This window comes from Lutra lutra, chromosome 11 (genome assembly GCF_902655055.1).
Source record: "Lutra lutra chromosome 11, mLutLut1.2, whole genome shotgun sequence".
In the NCBI taxonomy this organism is placed as follows: domain Eukaryota; kingdom Metazoa; phylum Chordata; class Mammalia; order Carnivora; family Mustelidae; genus Lutra; species Lutra lutra.
The window spans coordinates 37,459,911-37,481,234 of NC_062288.1; the positions used below are offsets into that span (position 1 = coordinate 37,459,911).

At 39.2% G+C, this 21,324-nt stretch overlaps 1 protein-coding gene across 1 annotated transcript in view; it reads right to left on the reverse strand.

Moving 5' to 3' along the window:
* CALCR (calcitonin receptor) overlaps window positions 1-20,555 on the reverse strand; it is a 154,815-nt gene extending 134,260 nt beyond the window's left edge. The window contains exons 1-2 of the mRNA XM_047695792.1: window positions 20,511-20,555; window positions 20,103-20,321 (exon numbers count right to left, since the gene is read on the reverse strand). The gene's annotated coding sequence lies outside the window, so the exon portion shown is untranslated. The remainder of the gene's footprint in view (window positions 1-20,102; window positions 20,322-20,510) is intronic.
* Window positions 20,556-21,324: the final 769 nt, after the last annotated feature.

Sequence of the window (21,324 nt, forward strand, 5' to 3'; positions counted from 1 at the left end):
GTTCCCTCTCTTGCTATGTCTTTCTCTGTCAAATAAATAAATAAAATCTTTTAAAAAAATAAAATAATAGTGTTTCTTAGTTTTTAAGATGATGCTTGGTACAGAGTATATATGCAATAAAGATTATTTGTTTTTTATGTTGCAACTACTTTTCTCATGTTGTTGACTTATGATTTTGTTTGCAGAAATTACCACTTTATAGAAATTTTGCATTTAGATATAGTCAAATCTCTCACTACCCCTCTCCTCCTTTTGGGCTTTTGGGTTTTGCATAATGCTAAGAATACCTAGATTATGGGGGCGCCTGGGTGGCTCAGTGGGTTAAGCCTCTGCCTTCAGCTCAGGTCATGATCTCAAGGTCCTGGGATCGAGCCCCGCATCGGGCTCTCTGCTCAGAGGGGAGCCTGCTTCCTCCTCTCTCTCTCTCTCTGTCTGCCTCTCTGCCTACTTGTGATCTCTGTCTGTCAAATAAATAAATAAAATCTTTGGGGGAAAAAAAAAGAATACCTAGATTATGAACAAATATATTCTCTTAAATTCCTCGAAGTACATTTACAGTTTTAATTTTTGTACTTAGACTGGAAATACATCACTATTTGTTTCTGAGCATGGTGCCAAGTAGTTCTGTATTTTGAGGTTCCTATTATTTTATCACTCATTTGAAATGCAGATGTCATCATCTACCAAAGTCCAAGGTATTTCTGCACTCTTTATTTTAGTCCCTTTACCTATTTATCCTCTTCTGTGTCAACACCATGGCACTTTAGTTACTTGTCTCATGGTATGCTTTGACCCTTGATAAGGCAAGACCCTAATTCTTTTTATCTTTTGGCTATATTTATTCATCACTGATCTTCTACATTAGAATGCATCCAGACAAGTATGGCCTTGTTTGTCTTTCCTTGTTGCATCTCCATTGACTAAAACAACACCTAGCCCAGAGTAGGCATTCAATATATGTGATTTGAGTAAACAAACTTAAATCTACCAGTCTTTTTTACACCCATACATTTTTTTGCCTTTCTTTAAAACTTTTTTATTGTTAAGTAAATACAAAAAACAATGTAGAACAAAGTATAAACACCCTTGTAACGATTATCCTATACCTAATTTTTAGGAAAAAAATAAAGCAATTCTGCCTTCTATGTAATTACTGCACCAGCTATAGTAGTTTTAAAAGCAGTCGTATTGGTAAGATCTTTATTTCTTTGTATATGAAGGTTTGACAATTATGTACTATTTTTACTAGTTAAAAGGATATTATGTAGTCCGCTATTTTTTTTCTAGGAAGAACAAACAGCTACTCCTTGGAACTTCCACCTTCCGTGAGCTAGACGAATGCCATTTGAAATAGAGCTTCAGGTTCTTTCTGTATCTCTCAAAGACTGGTGAGATGTTCAAAGTGGAGGGCAGATTTCATATGGCTTTCTGTTCTTGATTATCTTTTTAGTAAAAGTTTAATTATTTTAATAATAAAAATTTTATGACACTAACATTTAAATGGAATGAAGAAAAATAAGGGAGGAAAACAATTCATTTTTCTTCTTCACCAGCTATTTCTGATATCAATTTGGAAATACTGGAAAGAAAGTACTAGAAATATTAGAAGGAAAGAGAGTATCAGAGACATGGGCAGTGAGGAGGCAAAGCATCTGAAATGCTTCACTCCAGATACAGCTTCATGTTGTTCATGTTTTGCTGACACTGGCCAGGGAAATGCTCAGGTTGATGTAAGGCTGGATAGACAGGGGCATCACGGACTCAGACTGAAAACCCTTGAACTATGGAAGGGGTGGGGAAGAGAGCCTGTTGAAAGGGATACCTGAGAGGTATCTGTGATCCTGACAGCTGGACTAAAACCACCTGCATCACCTGCGAACTGATTAGAAATGCACATTTTGGGGTCCCACCTTAGACTGAATCAGAGACTCTGGGGTAGGAACAGCAATCTATGTTTAAACAAGCCCTCCAAGTGACTCTGTTGCTGGCAGAAGTTTGAGAACTACTGTTTCAGTGCAAAAGAAGGAGATATGGGGAGTTAAAGAATCTGACAACTAAAAAAATCTTTGTCTCTGTCATCAACTTCCATGTCATGAGGATAAAAGAGAAGTTGGGATGAATTATTTGAGAAAATATGGTAAGACTGGCAGTCAGCTGTAACTTTAGGAACTGGTAGGCAAGTTAGGTACTTTCTCTAGTGCCTCCTTCTTAGCAAGATTCACATACACTGTCCATGGGGCAGAACAGTTTGACCGGATTTTAATAAACCAAAACTTTTCTGCTCCCTACTCCCAGCCCCTAAGACAACAAACCATTCCCATGATTGCGGCTCAGCAAAACTAGGCTGTTGTGGTTTTCCATAGCTTGCCTATTGAGAAGTGCCTTCTAACACACAGCATGATGACTATAGTTAATACTACTGTATTGTGTACCTGAAATTTGCAAAGAAAGTGGATCTTCAGCATTCTCTCTCTTAAAAAATATAACAGAATGGTAGGGCCCCCCTGGGTGGCTCAGTCAGTTAAGCATCCTGCTTTTGATTTCAGCTCAGGTCATGATCTCAGGATCATTTGATTGAGCCCTGAGTCGGGTTCCCCGCTGGGAGCGGAGCCTACTTGGGATTCTCTCCCCTTCTCTCTCTGCCCCTCCCTACTTGCAGGAAGGCATGCGGATGCCCTCTCCCTCTCTCCCTCCCTCTCTCTCTCTCTCAAAAAAAATGTAAAGATGATGAGAGTAGAGACAAAAAAGAAGTGCCTTCTCCATCCACATGGGTTCTGGACTGAGGCCATTGCCCTTTTGTGGCTTAGCAAAATGATTTACTGGTAATATCAGTCAAGTTGACTACTTCATCTAAAATATTCACATTACTTGAAATAAACCTGCAAGGCCCCAAACTATATGCTCTGACTCTCTCTGCTTTGCCACCTTGAGGAGCGGTGGTTGAGTTGCTGGCAAGATACTCAGGTACTTGGAAAAAAAGTTTTTTTTTACTATTTATACTCATTCCTTTTAATGGAGGAAAGTGAAGCTTTAAAGAAATATGTTGGACTTTAAATATAAATGTTTTCGATCCATTTTCATTAATCGGTGCAGCAAGATTCTCAGCCTTTATCTCCTGCTGTCTCTCACTCTCACTGGTGTCCCTGTCTCTTGAGTAGCCCTTAACTTCCCCTTTGGAGATCCAGCCTTGTTATGGTCCCCATCTGGTGGCTGACACACCATGTGACAAGCTCTCTGATGCAAATTTGCACCCTAAATCACAGGAAGAAATGGAACTCAATTAATAACCGTTATGTTCTTTAAGTTCAAGATCTGCATTCTCACAACACAGTGTATATTCAGTCTACACTTGTCTCTGAATATTTTAGAAGTAGCTATTTAAGATCCAGATTTCTAATGAATTCAAAACAAGAGATGGAACTCTAGAGTATGTTTTATTAAGAGAAAATCCCTCTGAAAGAAAAGAAAAGGAATTGGCTTTCCTTCCTCATTTGCTGGCCTCTGAGGTCTGAAATATGTCCTACTTCTCCTTTCTCTTTAAAAAGACAGAAACTTCTTATTCTTTAGGCTTGTGAGGAAAACAAAGCTTTTTTTGACTAAGGAATCAGTGAGATGCCCACTTTTCCTAATCTCCCATTGACAATTAAAGCCACTCTCTATCCCAGGGAGATGAAGCCATTTTTCAGGTAGTTTAAATTAAAGAAACAAAAAACAACACACTGACTACTGGTGTCTTGTAATTTAGGAAAATATATCTGCTGGTATGCACTAGTCACACAATAAGCCCTTTTTATAGATATAAAAATTATGGGTTCACTTTAAGTTTAATCTTCCTATTAAACTGATGACCTTTGGCTACTGCCTCCTTTATGCACTGCAGGATCTTACTTTTCATATCATCTGGTGATCTTTACAATTTCCATTCCGACTTGTACATGTTTTAATGTTAGTTTTCTTGGACTGATACACACAATACATCATTTTAAATCTCATCTGATTTTCCTTCTGAGAAGTTTATGTGCTGTGTCCATATGGACAGCATCATCGAAAGAATGATGGAGACACGTTTAAATCAAAGGCACTTCTCAGGTTTTTCCCATTATCGGAGTTGTGGGGTGAGATAGCGAAAAGAAGGTTTGGGATTCATACAGAATTGCAGGTGAGAAAGAACCAAAAGAAGCTTTGGGATATGGGTAGAAGTGGGTTCAAGCCCACCTCTGTCACTGGACTAGTTAACTAGATGAACTATGTTGGTTCATTTTAATCTGAGCTATAGTTTTCTCCTCTATAAAATGAATATCATAATAATTACAAGAATAAATAGCAGTTATTGACCGCTATATGCCTTATTCCATGTGTGGCACTTTTCTTACTTTATTAGAAATCCACGAAATAGTCCTGTGAGATAGAAATAATTCCTTTCCTAGAGGAAATCAAGGCTAAGAGGGGCCAAACGATACTAATAAGGAATATATCCTGTTGTGTCCTCTAAAGACAACACCCTTCCTGTTAAAATAGTACCAGGGTTGGGAAGTTTGTGCACAGGTCAAATGAGAGGCTGAATTTGAAGCATTTTCTAAACTGTGTACATAGTAGTTCCACCAAAGCTCAGGTGCTTTGTGTATGCAGTGTGCTTTTCTAGAAAAATATATTTATATACTGATAATTTTAAGGGTAACATGCTTCTTTGTAAGATGTTTAAAAACTAAAAAGTGATACCCATGAACACAAGGGTTAGTCTTGGGCAAATTTGTAGTTTGCTTCATGTACTACCCCTCATTCCCTAACAGCACGCTTTTTCTTTTGTAAAAGAGCCCCAAATTTTAAATTTTATAAAAATATACAATTCCTTGCCCATTTTCCCTCATGTGAGGTGGGGGAGAGGGAAGTAGTGTTGATCAATTCCTAATTTTAAAATAAAGAATTTTTTTAAAGTATAATCAATTATCATTATCATTAGATGAAAAGAAGGGATATTTTTGCTCCAGAAAAGGAAGAATGTAATCTCAGAACAAAGTGTGGTCCTTTAAACTGAACACACTTAGTAGTAGGAGAAAATTTTGACATTGTCTTTGATCTTTTTATTTTGCTGCCAAACAGGGAAACTCCATCATGGATCAACATGGGTCACCAGACCAAATTTGAAGATCATTATTTTAAAAGCCATGAGGGAAGCTGAAAAACTATGGATAGGAAGCAAACAGACCTAGGTGAGAATGCATGTTTGCTTTTAGTAGTTCAGGATAGCAATTCAAACCATGGGCTTCAAGCTTAGGCTGCCCAGGCTTAAATCCTCCCTCTTCTTCAAGATACACCAACTTTCTTTAAGTTCCTAAGTCTCACCATTCTCTGCAGGTAACATGGGTATGATAATAATGCCTGTGATTATTGTGAAAATTAAACAGGATACTTTGTCCAGGAACCAACATAATTAGCCCTCAAAAATTTTAGTTTTAAAATTAACTTATTGTTAACATGTTATTATTAATAATTATAATAATTATTTTATTCTTATTTCTTCTTATTAAATTATTTAGCTTCTTTGATTTTCTGTGTTCCCATCTATAAAATGGAGATAAAAATAACCAGCTTGCAGGGTTGTTGTGCAGCTTAAATGAGATGATGTCTTTGGCTCTTCCCAACCTCTCTTTTCTGCCCTACTTGGAATTCTGTCCCAGGTTCCACCCTATCCCACAATCCCCCTATCATGTTACCTGTTCCATTTGTTTGTCCCTTAAAGTGCTGTATGCATGAAGGCAATTTCATCAACATACCACCTTGGGAAAGTTTTAAACAAGCACACTAAAAAATCCTAAAAGCAAAACACATGCATGATGTGTTAAAAAAAACTTAAAAAAACTCTGTGATGTCTGTGTTGGAGCTCTGCTTAAAAAGTATTATTATGAATAAGAAAGAAAACAAGATGAAAGCTTTACAATAAAAAAAAAAAATCTCCAGCTTGGATACAATGAGTAATAGTAAGGCCACAGGTTTGCTTTCTTTCCTACCTAAATCTATATTTTTAGGTGTTCACTAGCCTGGGCAACTCAGAGAGTCAGCCGTGATGCTGTGCATCTCCCTTACCTGTTGCCCACCTGTCACCATGGCGGTTATGTCTGGATCGTGACCCTTCTTTTGATTAATTTAGGGTGGAGTCTGAGATCTGGATAGTGATGGAGTCAAAAAAGGAGGGATAAACAGCCTATATACCTATATTGCTATAATCATGGCTCCTCAATGAAGAAAGTCTTATTTTTTTTCTAACACACATCTCTCTATTCAAATCTAAAATTGTTTAATCCACCATGCGATGGAACTGATACACCTGTGTCCTGTCTCTTTTATTTCTTCACTTACATGATGAAGGAGTTGGATTAGGACCTCTAAGATCTGCTCTAATCATCCACAAGAATGTGTACTGAGGAGTAGGGAATGGTACGAGGTTATTTTAGAAGACTACAAGTAAGTGACTGAGAAGAGGCAACATGATAGAGAGGTATTATGCTCCTTTGAAAATTCCTCAAATATATAAGTAAATCATGGGCTAACATAAATTAACATGAGTAGAACTTAAAAATCCAAATGAAGGTGGGGAATGGGTATGCATATGTAAAGTTGATGGTGAGAGATAACTTTTACTGACAAACCCCGGTATATTAAAACTAGAGGTTTTATCCTGAACTTTTGAGGTGGGCACTTTTTTTTTAAGATTTTACTTATTTATTTGACACAGAGGGAGAGATCGCAAGTAGGCAGAGCGGCAGGCAGAGAGACGGGGGGAAGCAGGGTCCCTGTTGAGCAGAGAGCCTGATGCAGGACTTGATCCCAGGACCCTAGGATCATGACCCAAGCCAAAGGCAGAGGCTCAACCCACTGAGCCACCCAGGCACCGAAGGTGGGCTCTTTTAACAAATATGAAGAAGAGCTCAAGTGTATTGTTCTTGTTATGTTAGAGGTGGCAGGGTTGGGGTGGGGGGAGGGAAGAGCTTAGAAAAATCCATGACTGTTAAATCAAGAGAGAAATAGAAAAGAAAGTAGGCTCTGTCTCATCTTTCGAGGTTCAACATGCTATCACCAGTCAGTCTGCTCTGAATCATAACCTTTTTAAGTTTGTCAACTTTGAATTTCTGGAAGGGAAAAATTTAGGCAGGGTATAAATGAACTTTATAATGTAATGTTTATGAACCTCTGAGCTTCTGCTAAATTGATTTGACTAATTTACTCGTTTGAGGGTTACCTAAACTGAATGGAATGGTGACCTGTCCTCTTCTATTAGGGACACTGACCAATCTTCAAAAGCGTTCAAGACAAGTTTCTGTTAAAGACCAAGTGCTTTTATTATTATTTTTTCCTATCCTAAGGGATATTTTGCATTACTGAGGGTAATATAAATATTATCCTGTAATAGTTTGAGGTTGAGAAAGTGCAAAGGTCCTAAAGTGTTTTTTTCTGTAGTGCTTAGAATATAGCATCATGTCAAACTGTCAGAAGAAATGTTAAGAGTGGATTTTCTTTTCCAGCTACATTGAAGTAAAACATATGAAAGCATCTCTTTGTGCTGTATACACATTTTTTCTTCTATTCTTTTTCCCCATGAATTTGATTACACTTTCCTGCAACTTTGGAGGATAAAACCTTCTCACTTTCTGGAGCATTCATTTCCTGGCCTTCTCTCTACTGCTGGAAAAATGACTTGATTCACAAGGAAATTGGATAATCTAATGTAAAGCAGTTAGGTTCTAGATCAATATTCTGTGAAATATCCCTGACACACATGTTTTCCTATTCTTTCTTTCATTATTCTTAAAATGAGCTGTAACAGTGGGGATAGGGGGGAAGCTTTCGAGTAAAACACATTACACAATAGAATGCATGAAAAATTTAAGAGCAGTAAATAAGAGAACTGCAATATTAGAAAATAAAATAACTTCAGATACGGTAATAAATTAAAACGGATTGGAGATGGCAAATAAAAATCACTTGCAAGTAGCTGAGCATCTTGAACATGGAAGTACACACAGATTTTCCTTTGAGTATCTGATCAGATCTCTCCCGTTGAACAAGTACTCCGAGTGCCAACATAGTCATCGCATAGGGAAATGAGACCACTTAGAACACGTGGAAAAGAATTGGCATGCTCCAAAATAGATCTTGGAAAGTTTATCATCTCCAAGTGAGTGAATAGGAAACTTGACCATTTTAGACTAATTAAAATTCGATGTATTTGTACTTGCCATTTTTAGACCATGTTTTCCCCCCACATCATTAAGACCATATATATCATGGGTTTCTGACTAATTTTCATGTAAGTAATCAGAATTATAGTTTGGAAATTTTATTTAAAATCATATTTTGTTAAGAGGTGTGTTTTGCATTTTTACAGCAGAAGTTACAATAATAAAAACAGATTAAGTTTTTAAATTTGACTCTGCTTTTTATGAATGAGGTGTCAGCCTGGCAAAGTACAATTTCCTCTTCTTGTAAACCACAGGGCAGCATGGAATACTATTAGCATAGGTACATCTCATGACCGCTGTAAAGATTCATATTTAGAACAAATTAGGAAAACCATTACTTAATTCATTTATTTTCTGAGAAAAAGAGAGAAATCCATGGATCTGCTGTTGAAAGACACATAAGAATACAAAACTGAAAGACATATTATATCATTATAACAAGCTTTGTCAAGATTTTAACATTAATTTATAATAAGCACATTCCCTTTTTGCATTTACTTACTCTGGAGCCAGACCTCCTTGATTTCATTTCCAAAGCTGTCATGGGTTAGCTGTGTGTTCTTCCATAGGTGACTTACCTCTCTGTGCTTTAGTCTCTTCATTGGGTAAAGAAGATAATAATGGTACCTACCTGAGAGGCCTGCTGTGAAGATGAAGTATATTAACATCTATAATATATTTATATTTTTATATACATTTATGTAATATACATAAATATGTACATATATACATATATATGCATATATTACTGGCTCATAGTAAGTTCTATGTAAGTGTAACTATTACCATTATCACCATTATTAAAATATTTCAATAAATATATTTTTTATCCAAGTTTCCTAGAAGGATTTTAAAAGATACTCTTTTTAAAAACTGGAAATTACCTTGTTGGGAATCTGATATTGATCAAAATTTCGCACTGGGCTCCATTTAGACTATGGTCTGGTCAATCCCAACACCATAATTTAATTTCTAAGACCCTACCTTGTATATATTGGCTATAATGAAGGGGTGTCCTCATTCCAGCTAGTTTCACATACTGTAACTTGAAATACTTATTTAAAAAAAAAATCTCATTTGAACCAAATAATTTGTGAAAAGTTCTTACTTAGAAATGCCTGCCTTTAAATACAGGCAAGAAGGCAGCCAGATGAAATACATAATTGATAAAAAACTTTAGATACAATAAAGGCCATGAACAGCAGATATAGTTATAATAACTTACAAAAGTGATTTGGGTTTTAAAACTCCATGTCCTCCAAGGGTAATATAGATTAAAATCAGCTCTTATAAGCTTGGGTATGGTTTTGCCTTGCTGGGTACTGGTCCTCTTTAATCTTGTGGATATGACACCAGATGGTCAATCCTACTACGAAAAGTTTCATGGAGATTTGAATTTTATCAAAAAGGCTCACCTGCCCCCAAGTCATACTTGCATCACTACTTAAAATTCCTGCTATTATCTTTACTTCCTTTCAAAAAGACAGATTTTCCGAAGATTTTCAGCCAGATACCAAGAGTTGGTATACCATAAGAAGATCTTATAGGTCACATAAATTGAGAAGTGCCGTGGATAGGACAAGATTAAATGGATGTTTGCCTTCACTTTGTTGAATAGACATTTATTTAGAGTGCTGGAAATTAAGAGAGTCAACAAGACAGACCTCATGGAATTTATATTCTAACGCAGGTGATAGAAAAATAAAAGATAGAATAAAGAAAAGAAGAGAAATGTGGAGTCAGACACGAAAATAAAACGCTTACAAACTGTATTGACTATTATGAAGGAAATAAGCAAGTTGCTGAGGTAGAGGTTAGTAGGGCAACGCATATGTCAGAAAGTGCGGGGACTATCGCGGGCCTCCTTGTGGGAGTGACAGTTAAGCTAAGGCCTGAAGTAAGAGATGCAGCTAACCATGTGAAAATGGGTGAAAGAACATTCCAGATGGAGGGAAGGGCTGGGGTGAGGGCATGAGGGGGAAAGGGCATGGAGTCTTCTAGTGAATGGATCAAGATTAGGATGGTGGAGTGAGTGGTCCAGGTAGATGAGGCTGCAACAGTAGGTTGTGGCTGCCGGGTCACAGAGGAACCTGAGGCCACGGTGACGAGTGTGAGCATGGGTTCAGGTGTCCTAAGAAGCTGTTAAATGGTTGTGGACAGAGGGGATACCTGATCTGGGTTACATCTGAAGATTCCCTTTGGGTGCTGAGCAGAGAACATGGCGGGGAGAGGCACAAGACCTCAAGAGCAGACCACATAGGAAGTTGTTACGGTGGCCTAGGCAAGAGATGACAGCAGGGGTCTGCATTACAAGTGATGGATAAGCAGCGAAGCCCACTTCTCACAGCTTTCAGTAGGCTGATGTGTAGAATAAAGTTTCAAGCTTGGGAATAAAGATCCAAACTGATTTGATCGAAGAGCACACAGCAGGAAATGCCAGGTTCAAGAGTTAGCTCCTAAATCATTGATAATGCAAATTTTTTTTTTTTCCTAAAGGGAATAAAGTTTTATTCGACGACTACATTACCTGCAGGGAGCAGTGTTTATAGGAATAGAGTAAGAGAAAAGCAATTGATTTTGGCAAGCAAAGAGGAGCTGAGGGGGAGGTTGTAGAAAGACTCAAGCAGTGGGGGTTTTCCTTAGGAAAGCAGGCTTCTGGAATAAATGGGAATGCTATGAGTGGGAGGTGCTCGGGAAGCTAAGAGAAGAGAAGGGACACTAGAGGCAGGCTCTGCCTCTTACGCAAGATAGTTTAGGGCATCTTATTTATGTGTTCAACCTTCCTTGTGGTTATGCATGAGGCCATTCATGTGAATTTTGTGTGTGTGTGTGAATGTTCACGACTTCCTGCAATTCTGCAGCCTCTCAAGGAGAGCACTGGACATGGAGTCCAAAGGCTGGAGTTCTCAAGGCAGCACTGTCACCTACTGATGGAGAAATAATAAATATGTCATCTCTACCTCAGTTCCTCTTTCATGAGAGCACTGAACTCCTGATCAATAATAAGGATAAAATATTAGTTACCAAGAAAATGTATGACGTTACCTCATAGACGAGCAATGCCTCTTTAACAAATTAAAATGCAGTTCAATGAGGCTATAACTTCCAGTTTTGATATTTGCTGACTCCAAGTCGCTACTCCTCAAATTTGCCCAGATTATTAATATTTTAGTAGCTAAGAAGAAATGCCAAGTTTCTCATTGACCTTCTATTTACTAAAATAATATATCTAATTTGCAAGAATATACATTTTTCTCATTGGATGCAATAAAATTATTTTCATTTTGAATGGGAAGAAAAGCAACCCAGTAAATTCTTGTTTTTCCTGAATTGGCCCTCGAGCAACAATGATCACTCACCACTTTGCTGGGATTTTGCCTTAATGCCATCTTTGCAGTCTATATGATGTTAGGAATGAAAAAGTGTTCTAATATTGTCCTGACCTTTTAACCCTGTAGTAGGCCCAGGGAATGAGGTGCTAAAGCAATTTGCATTATTGTGTTCTCTGTGTCATGAATTTCTTTGAATCTTGGACTAAAGAGATCCCATCTCAATGTCTGTAAACATAGATCTCTTCTACAATAACCCTTCAAGCTTGCAAGATTTCTGTCTATCAGACTTAAGGTTAGAGACAAATAATTATGCTGAAGTTTGGGTTAATTAATATATGAGTCACGTCCATTTGAAATTTCAGTTTGGCAGCAGGGCACTCTGCCTTTCCCTTTTCCCTAGCTGCCCCAGTTGACTTTATGAACACCTGTTCGAGAGGAAATTTCCTTAAACAGCAGAGCCTTCCTTTAACAATTATTATTATCGAAGAGGCTTTTTTTTTCCTCTTAAGACGGTCCTACCATAAGTGCCATTACTTTTGGGCTCCAGGAAAGGATAAATATAGCTTTCATATTTGGCTGACACCAAATTCATCTGTGTTTATAAAAAATTAATTTAACAGGTACTTCATAGAACTAAGTTAGGGTTGGGCAAAAAAAGCCTAAGTTCCTAGAACTGTATCACTTCTCTCATTTTTATTGTGGTGCCGGATGTTCCAGCATATGTGTGTCATCGTCTGGAACATCCCCTTGCTCCAGAGCAGGAACCTGGACTACCACAGGGTATCCCAAAAGGCCACATCGTGGTGGTCAGTGTTATAACCACAGTTCCCGCAGCCCCACTCGGTTAGAAAGCTGAGCTGAAAGCCTTCAGAAAGAGTGACTTTAAAGTCCATGAAGAGGGGCTCCTAATTCTCTTATTGAAGGCTCTGATCATTCAAGACAATATATACAAATTATAATAAGATCTCTAAATCATCATTAAGATGTCATTTGACTGCGGTAGTGGAGCACAATCTTTTGGCATTAGGTAACCTTAGGTTTGAATTCAAGCCCTGGTGCTTCGGTGATGCATGAACCTGGGTGCGTCACATAAGATTTCTGAGTCTGTCTCCTTGTGGAATGGGCATAACCCCCCATGTGATTGTCATGATAATAACTAAGCATCATGGTATCCAGTACGCAGTCGGGGCTCAATGACCTGTAGCTGGGTTTGTTATTATTTTAGTGGTATTCCTAAAGTCTCGGAGACATTAACTTGCTGACGATCAGTTATTCAAGCAATTTAGGATTAATTGCTTCCAGGGCTTTGGTCCATACTGGGAGTATGAGAAGGAAAGTCCCATTTTTTATCCCCCTGCCCACAGAGGTATAAATACTAGCTGACTAGCTTCAGTCTAGTGCAAGAGGCATGGAGACAAAGAGGTATATACTTTGTGCCTAAGAAAGTGTATGGGGGGGCAGCTGGAAAACAGTTCTGCATGCTTAAGATGAATGCAATGTTCTGAATATGTGAGCTATGTTTTAATGTAATATATGATATTTATTTTAATGTAATATGTGATATTACTTCTTGCCTGGGGAGAGGGCTGGTCACTGACCATCCAGGTAAGGCTTGCTGACTGAAGAAAACAGAGTTGGTTCTTCGAGTCAACACTAACTCAAGCCAAAAAAAATAGTTCCCGGGGTGAGAAATGTGGATGGTTTACTGATTTGGAGGATGCCAGAAAGAAGGGGCTGAAATCTCTGGAATAAAAGTTAGTTGATACCTTAAAAGAGGAAACATTTAAGGCTTAATGTGACAAAAATAATTTCAGGGGAAAAAAAGGCACCATATCTAGGGCAACATTTAGGTAAGTTTAACTCGTGTCACTAAGAGAAAAGAAAGTCTCCTCTACATGTTGCAGAATATGGCAGAAAAGGATGACTGTACTTTTTAATCTAGTAAGGAAATAAGAAAAATTAACAGAGCTCCACAACAGAAAAGGGAGAATAAAGTACGAGAAGACAAGTAGAAAATGGTATAATTTCTGATTCAAAAAGTGATATTTTTCCCTGAAAAATTCACCTATGCAACTTCTGGGTGGACAAACATTCTAAGAAATATTTGGATGCAGAAATGCTGGGATTTCTAAATTGTAATCCCTGAAGGTAGGGGCTTATGAAACCCATGTTTACCCCCCAATACCCTATTATAAAAAAGACATTAAGAGAGTTTATTTCAATGAATGAATGACAAAAGGGAATACTTTACACACACACACGTACACGCGTGTGCCTGCTGCGTGGTACTTCCAGAAGCTCTAAGGAAAGAGATATCAGGATGTGATATTACATCTTGCCTGGGGGGGGGAGGTCACTGACCACCCAGGTAAGGCTAACAGAAGGAAGCAGCATTTAAGTTAAGCTCTAGTGGACTGTAAAATTTCAAAGGGATATAAAATAAAGAGTCCACGTCAAAGTGACTGAAATTATTGTGGACACTTGGTGTCTCCATTTCTTCCCTTCTCCTTTCTTCCTCAACCCACTACTGAAACTGCTCTTAATTCAATCCAACTGCGATCTCTCACTTCCTACCCCACTTGATTGACTTGTGACATCCTGCTTAGGTCCCCACTTTTTTTCTCCGTGGCTTCCACAAAACCACTTGCTCCTGTGCTTCTTCCTTTCACCTAGCCTATAATTTCCATATTTTTTGCAGACCCTTGTACCTTAAAAAAACAAAAACAAAAACTGGTGTTCCTGGGATTCTGACCTAGATGATTTTCTTTTTTAAATTTTTTTTCTGGCTTTTTTTTTTAAACTTCCTTTTTCTCTCTTTTTAGTTTTTACTTCTCCGAGGGTGAAATCCTCCATTCTTTTACCATCAGCTGAAACAGAGAGACAGACTTATGTCTCCCAAATCCATATCTCTAAAACAAAATGCTGTCTCCAGCCATAAATTTCTGTGTCTACTTTTACTGGATGTCGTCACATGAATAAGTTGAATGCATCACGTTCCAAATTAAAATCTTTACCTTCCGTCCCTAAAACATTCCTTGTCCAGACGATGTGAATGACGTCCATCTCTCCTATTATTTGTGAAAGAAACCTAGGCTTGATCATACTATTGCCTATTTTCCTCAGTCGTGCCACCTCCATTTTCTACCATATACCCACTTCCACGAAAGCTATCCCTACAATAATCTCCTGATTGTTTTCTTTCCTTTTCTATCTCCCCTTCCACCCAGTTAGGTGACCCTAACTGTTTATCCCCTCTGTTAGTGCAATAAGGCTCCGGGCTTCCAGTTAATTTGTGTCCATTGCTCTTTCAATCTAATATCCCTCCTGTCTTCCTGCTGCAGTGATCTACCAGAACAGCAGATCTGATTATTTCGGTCCCCTACTTTAACTCCTTCAAGAAGCCCCACTGTCTTCATGATAAAATGAAAATCCTTTAGCAAGACAGGCTTGCAAGCCTCTCGGTGACCCATGCCCCACTACCTCACCAGCACCAGCCCAAATGCCCATGGTTTCCCAAAATCACCATGTTGTTTCAAACATCCAGGCTTTTTAGAGCCTCATGTCCTGCCTCTAACACACTTCATCGCTTCCCCTCCTTATTTGGCTCATTCTGCTTTGTCATATCAATGCTGAGTCATGCCCCCTTTAGGGTCATCTCCCTCAGAAAGCTTCCCGGATGCCCCGCTGGGTGCTGTTCCTCTCGGCTTCCAGAACATTCATGACATTTCTTTATTGGAGTACTTACCAGATGGTTATGTAACTGTCTCTTGGTCTGTCTGTGTCCTGCAGTCCCCAGGAAGCCAGGAACTGTAACCTGTCACAATAACCCCTGACTAGGACATAATAAGCATTTAGTAAATATGTACTGAGCTTAAAAATATGAACAAGGCTCTAAGGACAGAACTTTGTTGGATGTATTATGGAGAATGAGTAAGACATTTTGCGTGATGGAGGAAGGTAAGATTTGAAATGTTGAATTTTGAACTAGCAGACAAGGAGAAGGCAGGGAGGGGGACTAGGGCTATGGGAAGAAGCAAAAATCAAAGCAATGCAGCTTCACCACTGAACCCCAGATGGAAGGGGCTCCCCACCCACTACCAACCTCAATTTTGAGGCAATAGAATATAAACTGAGGTTGACAGGCAAGGGCACAAGGGTTGAGTGTGAAGGACGGACTCCACACTGGGAGTCAATTTTTGCTGCGTCATTACGGCTTCAGAGCTGGAATCAGGGAGTCGTTGCAGTTTCCCACTTGACTTGGTTGGGAAAGGTAAAATGGAATTCTATCATAAAATATCTTAAATGCTAGGCTAAAGAGGGGTTCTAAGTCTTATGGTTCCTTAGCAATTACCGAATAATTATGAATCGAGGGTGACAAAATGGGAGCTTAGAACGTTAAGTCCGACTGTGTTGTATAACACTGACTGCGTCACAGAGGCTGAATGTGACCAAACATTAGGAGAATATTTAATTATTTTGTTAAAAATAACAAGAAAAGCTCAAAATAAAGGGATGGCAGTGAAAGTAGGAGGAAGAAAAATGCAGCATTTGTGAAGAAAACTGGGAATAGTCTTGAGACTTGGTAAGAGAGAAGAAAGACATACATTTGCAAACGGAAATGGCAATGAGGTAGAATGGTCAAATATTGATTGCAAAAACAGAAACTATTTCACCGAGCTAGGGACTTTGTTTCTTTGAGAAACAGCTCCTTAGGTTTGGAGCACTGTCTTGTTCATTTACAAAAGTACCAATTTATATACTATTTTTAATAAAGAAAGGCTTTTCATTTGAACAAAGACAGACTTAGACCTCAGGCATTCACAGGTACCCTGGAGGTATCATGCGACAGGTATCATGCGACACAAGGCAGGGGCACGGAACAGCAGGCACAATGGTAGAAGCATAGCCAGCTCCAATGAGATACTCTTGCCGGGCCAGCCGGGTGTTAGAGACCTTTCACTGGACTCCTTGGTCAACATTTCCTACCTTAAAATGATTTTCCAAAACAAAATAAAAAAAAACCCAAGAACCCCAAACTACATTCCAATCAGATAACACTCTTTTCAGAACACCAATGCATGAAAATGGCACTTAGAAGTATTAAGAAGAGATTCTGAGGACATTTTCTACCAATTTTTTGCCTCTAAATTATTCTGTAAATTGCCTCTAAATATTAAAATAAAATTTTAGAGACCCCAAACCTTTCCATATTACCAGTTTTCTAAACTGATAAAGTAAAGCTGGAAACAGATGTTAATTAATATTGGTTGCTGTGTTTTGATAGAATTGAAAACAAATGAATACCACTGTGACAGTACAATATATTATCAATCGGTTTCATAATACTCATTATATGGAGCCCTGAAAGATCATATTAACATTGAAAACCACACAGTTGTCACACAAAATAATTGCTTTTGATTATAATTAAACTGGAAGAAAATCTCACACCAGAGTGGAACAATTGTTTATGTATTGGTCATTCTCTGTTAGACACAGAATCCTTGAGTATAGGGGCATGACTTATTTGTTTATGTTATCTTCAGGCTTAATGTGAGGCTTGGCATATAATAAACAATCAAAAAAAATTTTAAATGAATGACATTTTAAAAAATACAACACATAGAACTTACTATGCACCAGGCACCTACCCACAGTGACTAACAAATATTAACTCATTTAATTCTCATTAGAGAAACCTCCTTTTACAAAGGAAATTAAGGCATGGGGAGGTTAGATTACTTGCCCCAAAATGGACAGCTTCTTAGAAAATGATGGAGCCAGGCTGAAAACACAAGCAGAGCCATTCTAGAATCTGTGCTCTTAACCAATATTACTTTTTTTAAAATGCTGCCTTTAAATTTAAAAAAATGTATATACATATATATGTTATAATAGTATTAAACTTAGAATAAGAAGACTTGGGTTCAAACACATGCCAAATATGTTTGGTTTATGGCTTTGAGCAAGTTCATTAACCTGATGGGTCCTTAATTTCCTCATATGTAAAATGAAAATAATAGCTGGTACCTCACAAAGCTATTGTGAGCCTTAAAATAATTTATGTGAAAATGCTAGAACATAGTTGGCACCCAGGGTATGTTAGTTGGTGTGCCAAAGAGAATGGTAGTACTTTCCTCCTTCTGTCCTTCAAAAGCGTACATATTTGCACATTACACATCATTCAGGTCTTAGAAAAAATGAAATCAAATTCTATGTTTCATAAAGCATTATTTTCAACATCTCTTAAAGCTAGAGCTAATTTATGAAACCATTTTCTGGATGGTCAGGTAAGCTTCAACCTCAATAGCTTGCTTTCTGGACAGAAAAAAAAAAAAAAATGTTTTTCCCGGAAGCTATTATTGTTTAAACATCTACCATCGGGGAAAAAAAGTCCTCTTTTTCTTCTAATTGGGAAATCAAATTAGATATATTTTCTTAAAGAAAAAAGATTAGAACAACAGTAGAACATATGGCATTTATTTTCACCAAGACCCCCCAAAATTAACAGGTTCTACCAAATCCGACGGGAACCATCTCAATCAGTGGTTCCAAATCATGGCTGCTGCACATTAAATCATGTAAAGAAAAATAAAAATAAAAATGTGGACCCCTTTCCTTAGATATTCTGATTTAATTGGTTTGGGGAAGGGTCTGGATTGACTTATAATTTTTTTGAAAGCTTTCCCATTGATTCTAATTTGCAGCCTGAGTTGAGAACACTGGTTTAGGTTATCATTGAAAATATCACGTCTCCTATTTCCAATTTATTTTTAATATAATAAAAACCAACAGTAGATAATATCTTTATTAATGTCAATATTTAAAGGCTCTAAGAAGTTCACCAAGAACAGAGTAGCCACAACACTACTATACTAAGATTTAGCTCCATCTCTTTAACTGACTGAAGCAAATGCTACCTTTTTCCATCCATCATCATTCATTATCCTGAATTCAGAAACATAACAAGATGGGAAACAGAAGCCATATTTAAATCAGCTAATTTTCTTGAACTCCAAGCATCATGAAAACAATACAACTCTAAGATTATTTATGTGTTCTTGTGAATAAGTTATAATAAGGATTTCATGTTTACTCAATGTATTGGTGTGGTCAATAAGTAATCTTAGAGCATTTTACAATATGACTGAATATTATTCTTGTGGCTCTAGTTCCTAAAATTAACTGTAGATTAGAGGCATTGAACCAAAACAAATCCCAGCTGACGGATGTTTTCAGCTATGTTAAAATATTGAGTAGAAATGAGTGCCCACTGAGAATACTTACTTAAACTACAAAGAGGTTTGCAAATCCAATCACCTTAGCTCCCTTCATGATGCTAGTGTAGAAAACCAGCAATCTCCACTTTTAAAAGCTGAATTCTTTAAGAGAACACGTAGTAGGCTAGCAACATGCTATTAAAAGTCCCACAATACTAAAAAGCATCCCTACTTTGTCTTCACCGGTAAGCCAAAATGGCCCAAATGTATAAAATACTTGCTTTCTCTTATCATTTAAGACACACTCAAACTTGGACACTCTGCAGTTTAAAGATTAGTTTCAGTAAATACATGGTCACACTTTGATTTCTTTTCAACATTTCACTTTCCATCACCCAATAATTTTCAACAAATAGCCTTGAACAGCTGTCTTGGGTTAGGCTAACTAGAGCCACCAGATCGTTGGGGGTCTCCAGAAGATCGGCAGATGGAACCCTGCCTTCTAGTCTTGCATATACCATATAACGTTAGGTAAAGCTTGCAGATAGAACTTTTCTTAGGTAGATTTGCAAAGTAAAGCCTGAATAAAGGTTAAAAATCTAACCGGATTCTTGATTTTTGACTTTGATTGGATTTCCTTGCACCTCAAGGAAAATGTCTGGGGAAGAAGAATTCATCTGTTAGAGCTGTTCTTGATGTCTTTCACCCAGGCTTGGAAAGAGCATCATGAAAAAAGAGTACCCCTTTGGAAACTACGCACACAACATATTTTTCCTAATAGGTGTGAAGAATGGCTGCTATGCATAAATGATTGTTGGAAAATAATTCTCTGTAAAACATGACTTAACAAGCAACGCCATTCACCACTGTACTCATTTCCAATATCCAGAACAACCATGACACATCACATAGATGCAGATATTATCTGTTTGTTAGCTAATAAACACCTCTTGGAAAAAATCCACAACTCTCAGCCCCATAATTTTCATACCCAATAAGTTGGAAAATAAAAGTTTTGAGAAAAAATTGATATTAGAAACATAGAGAAAGTCACCAAAAAAAAAAAAAAAAAATCAGGAGTCTTCAATAGGAAATCCTAAATTGTAGCACCCTCCCAGGACAACCAGCTTTTCTCTAGTCAAGGGTAAAGTGAGGCAACGGAGACTAAGGGGACCCTATCTGAACCTCAAGCACCACAATCAAACTGCAGTTTTGCAATAAAAAAACAAGGTTCCTTGTGCCCCTCCACTGTTCACCATTCCCGGGGAACATCCCAAAGCTTTAAGTTCTGTCCATTCCCAGACCCTCCTTACCTGGAATAGTCTCACAGGGCGTCTGGGTACAGCTCCGGAGAAGCGAAGGACATTCGCAGGTGGTGGCTCCAGAGACTCAGGAACTCAAGCTCCAGCGCCCATCTCCTGGGCAGGAGATGTCAGCCGCCGGGTAAGGTGCAGACGGTGCGCACCTCTCCAACCCAGGAAGGTCCGCGAGCCGCGCGGCGCAGCCCACCCAGTGCCTTGGGGGCTGGCTTCCTAGTTTGACGTGAGAGCAAACTGCGTTAGTCCAGAGCCCTCCCTCTCCTGACCCCCTCCCGATTTCCTGACACTTTACTTCTGCTTTAAGTGATGGTTTAAACCTAGACCCAGCTTGTATTATAGGCTAAAAGGTAACTGTTTTTTCCCCATGCCTATTTCCACCTCCCCAAAGTCCAGGAGGCTCACCTTCCGGGCGCCTTCCCTCGCCCAGCTCTGAGCTGTGCGCAAACTTCTCCCGACTTAAGAGTCTTAATGCTCGCCCGCGCTCCCGCCCCACCCCCGGTCGCCTCCCCCCGGGCTGCAGAGGAGGTGGCAGCGGAATTGATGAGCGTCAGCCCCCCCCCCACCCCTGAACCCTCCCACCCCCGCCAGCCCCCTCCAGTCCCTGGAGAGGGAGGGGCGAGCAGGAGAGCTACGAGCGCCTCGATGCCAGCCCCTCTAGCCCCGGCCCGCAAGTGGGGCTACGCCCGCGGCAGCTGCCCTGCTCGGGTCCCGGCTGGGGCTCACCCCACGGGTCCCGGAGACTAAAACGGGGCGTAAACACGGGGAGCGGGAGAGAGATTCGAGTTAGACCTTGGGTAGGGAGGTTGGGTGGGGAGGGCGACAGTCTGGGAGGGGAGATTCGTAGCCAGTCCCCAGATGCTGGTTTCTGGGAGCCCTGTCCCTTCCCCGGAGGATGCAAATTCCGGAGGGAGCTGAGTTTCCAAAAGAACCCATACCCAGAAACCGTGCCACCCTGGCTCCTACAGCCACTACTCGGGGGACAGCACCACCTGAGAGCCTGTGGAGAGAGGGTCGGTAGTGAGCGAGGTAGTGAAAGTGGGATGAGGATGGGTGGGAAAACGCTTGGTTAGGAGCTGGGGTGCTGAGAGGAGGCAAGAAAAGGAGCCGGGAGACAGGAGGAAAGAAGAGGAACCATGGGGGTCCGGCAAACCCTGGGAGAGCGTTCGGAGTTGGAGAGCTGTCCGGAGCTGGGGGCACAGGCTGCCTTTGGGGGAAC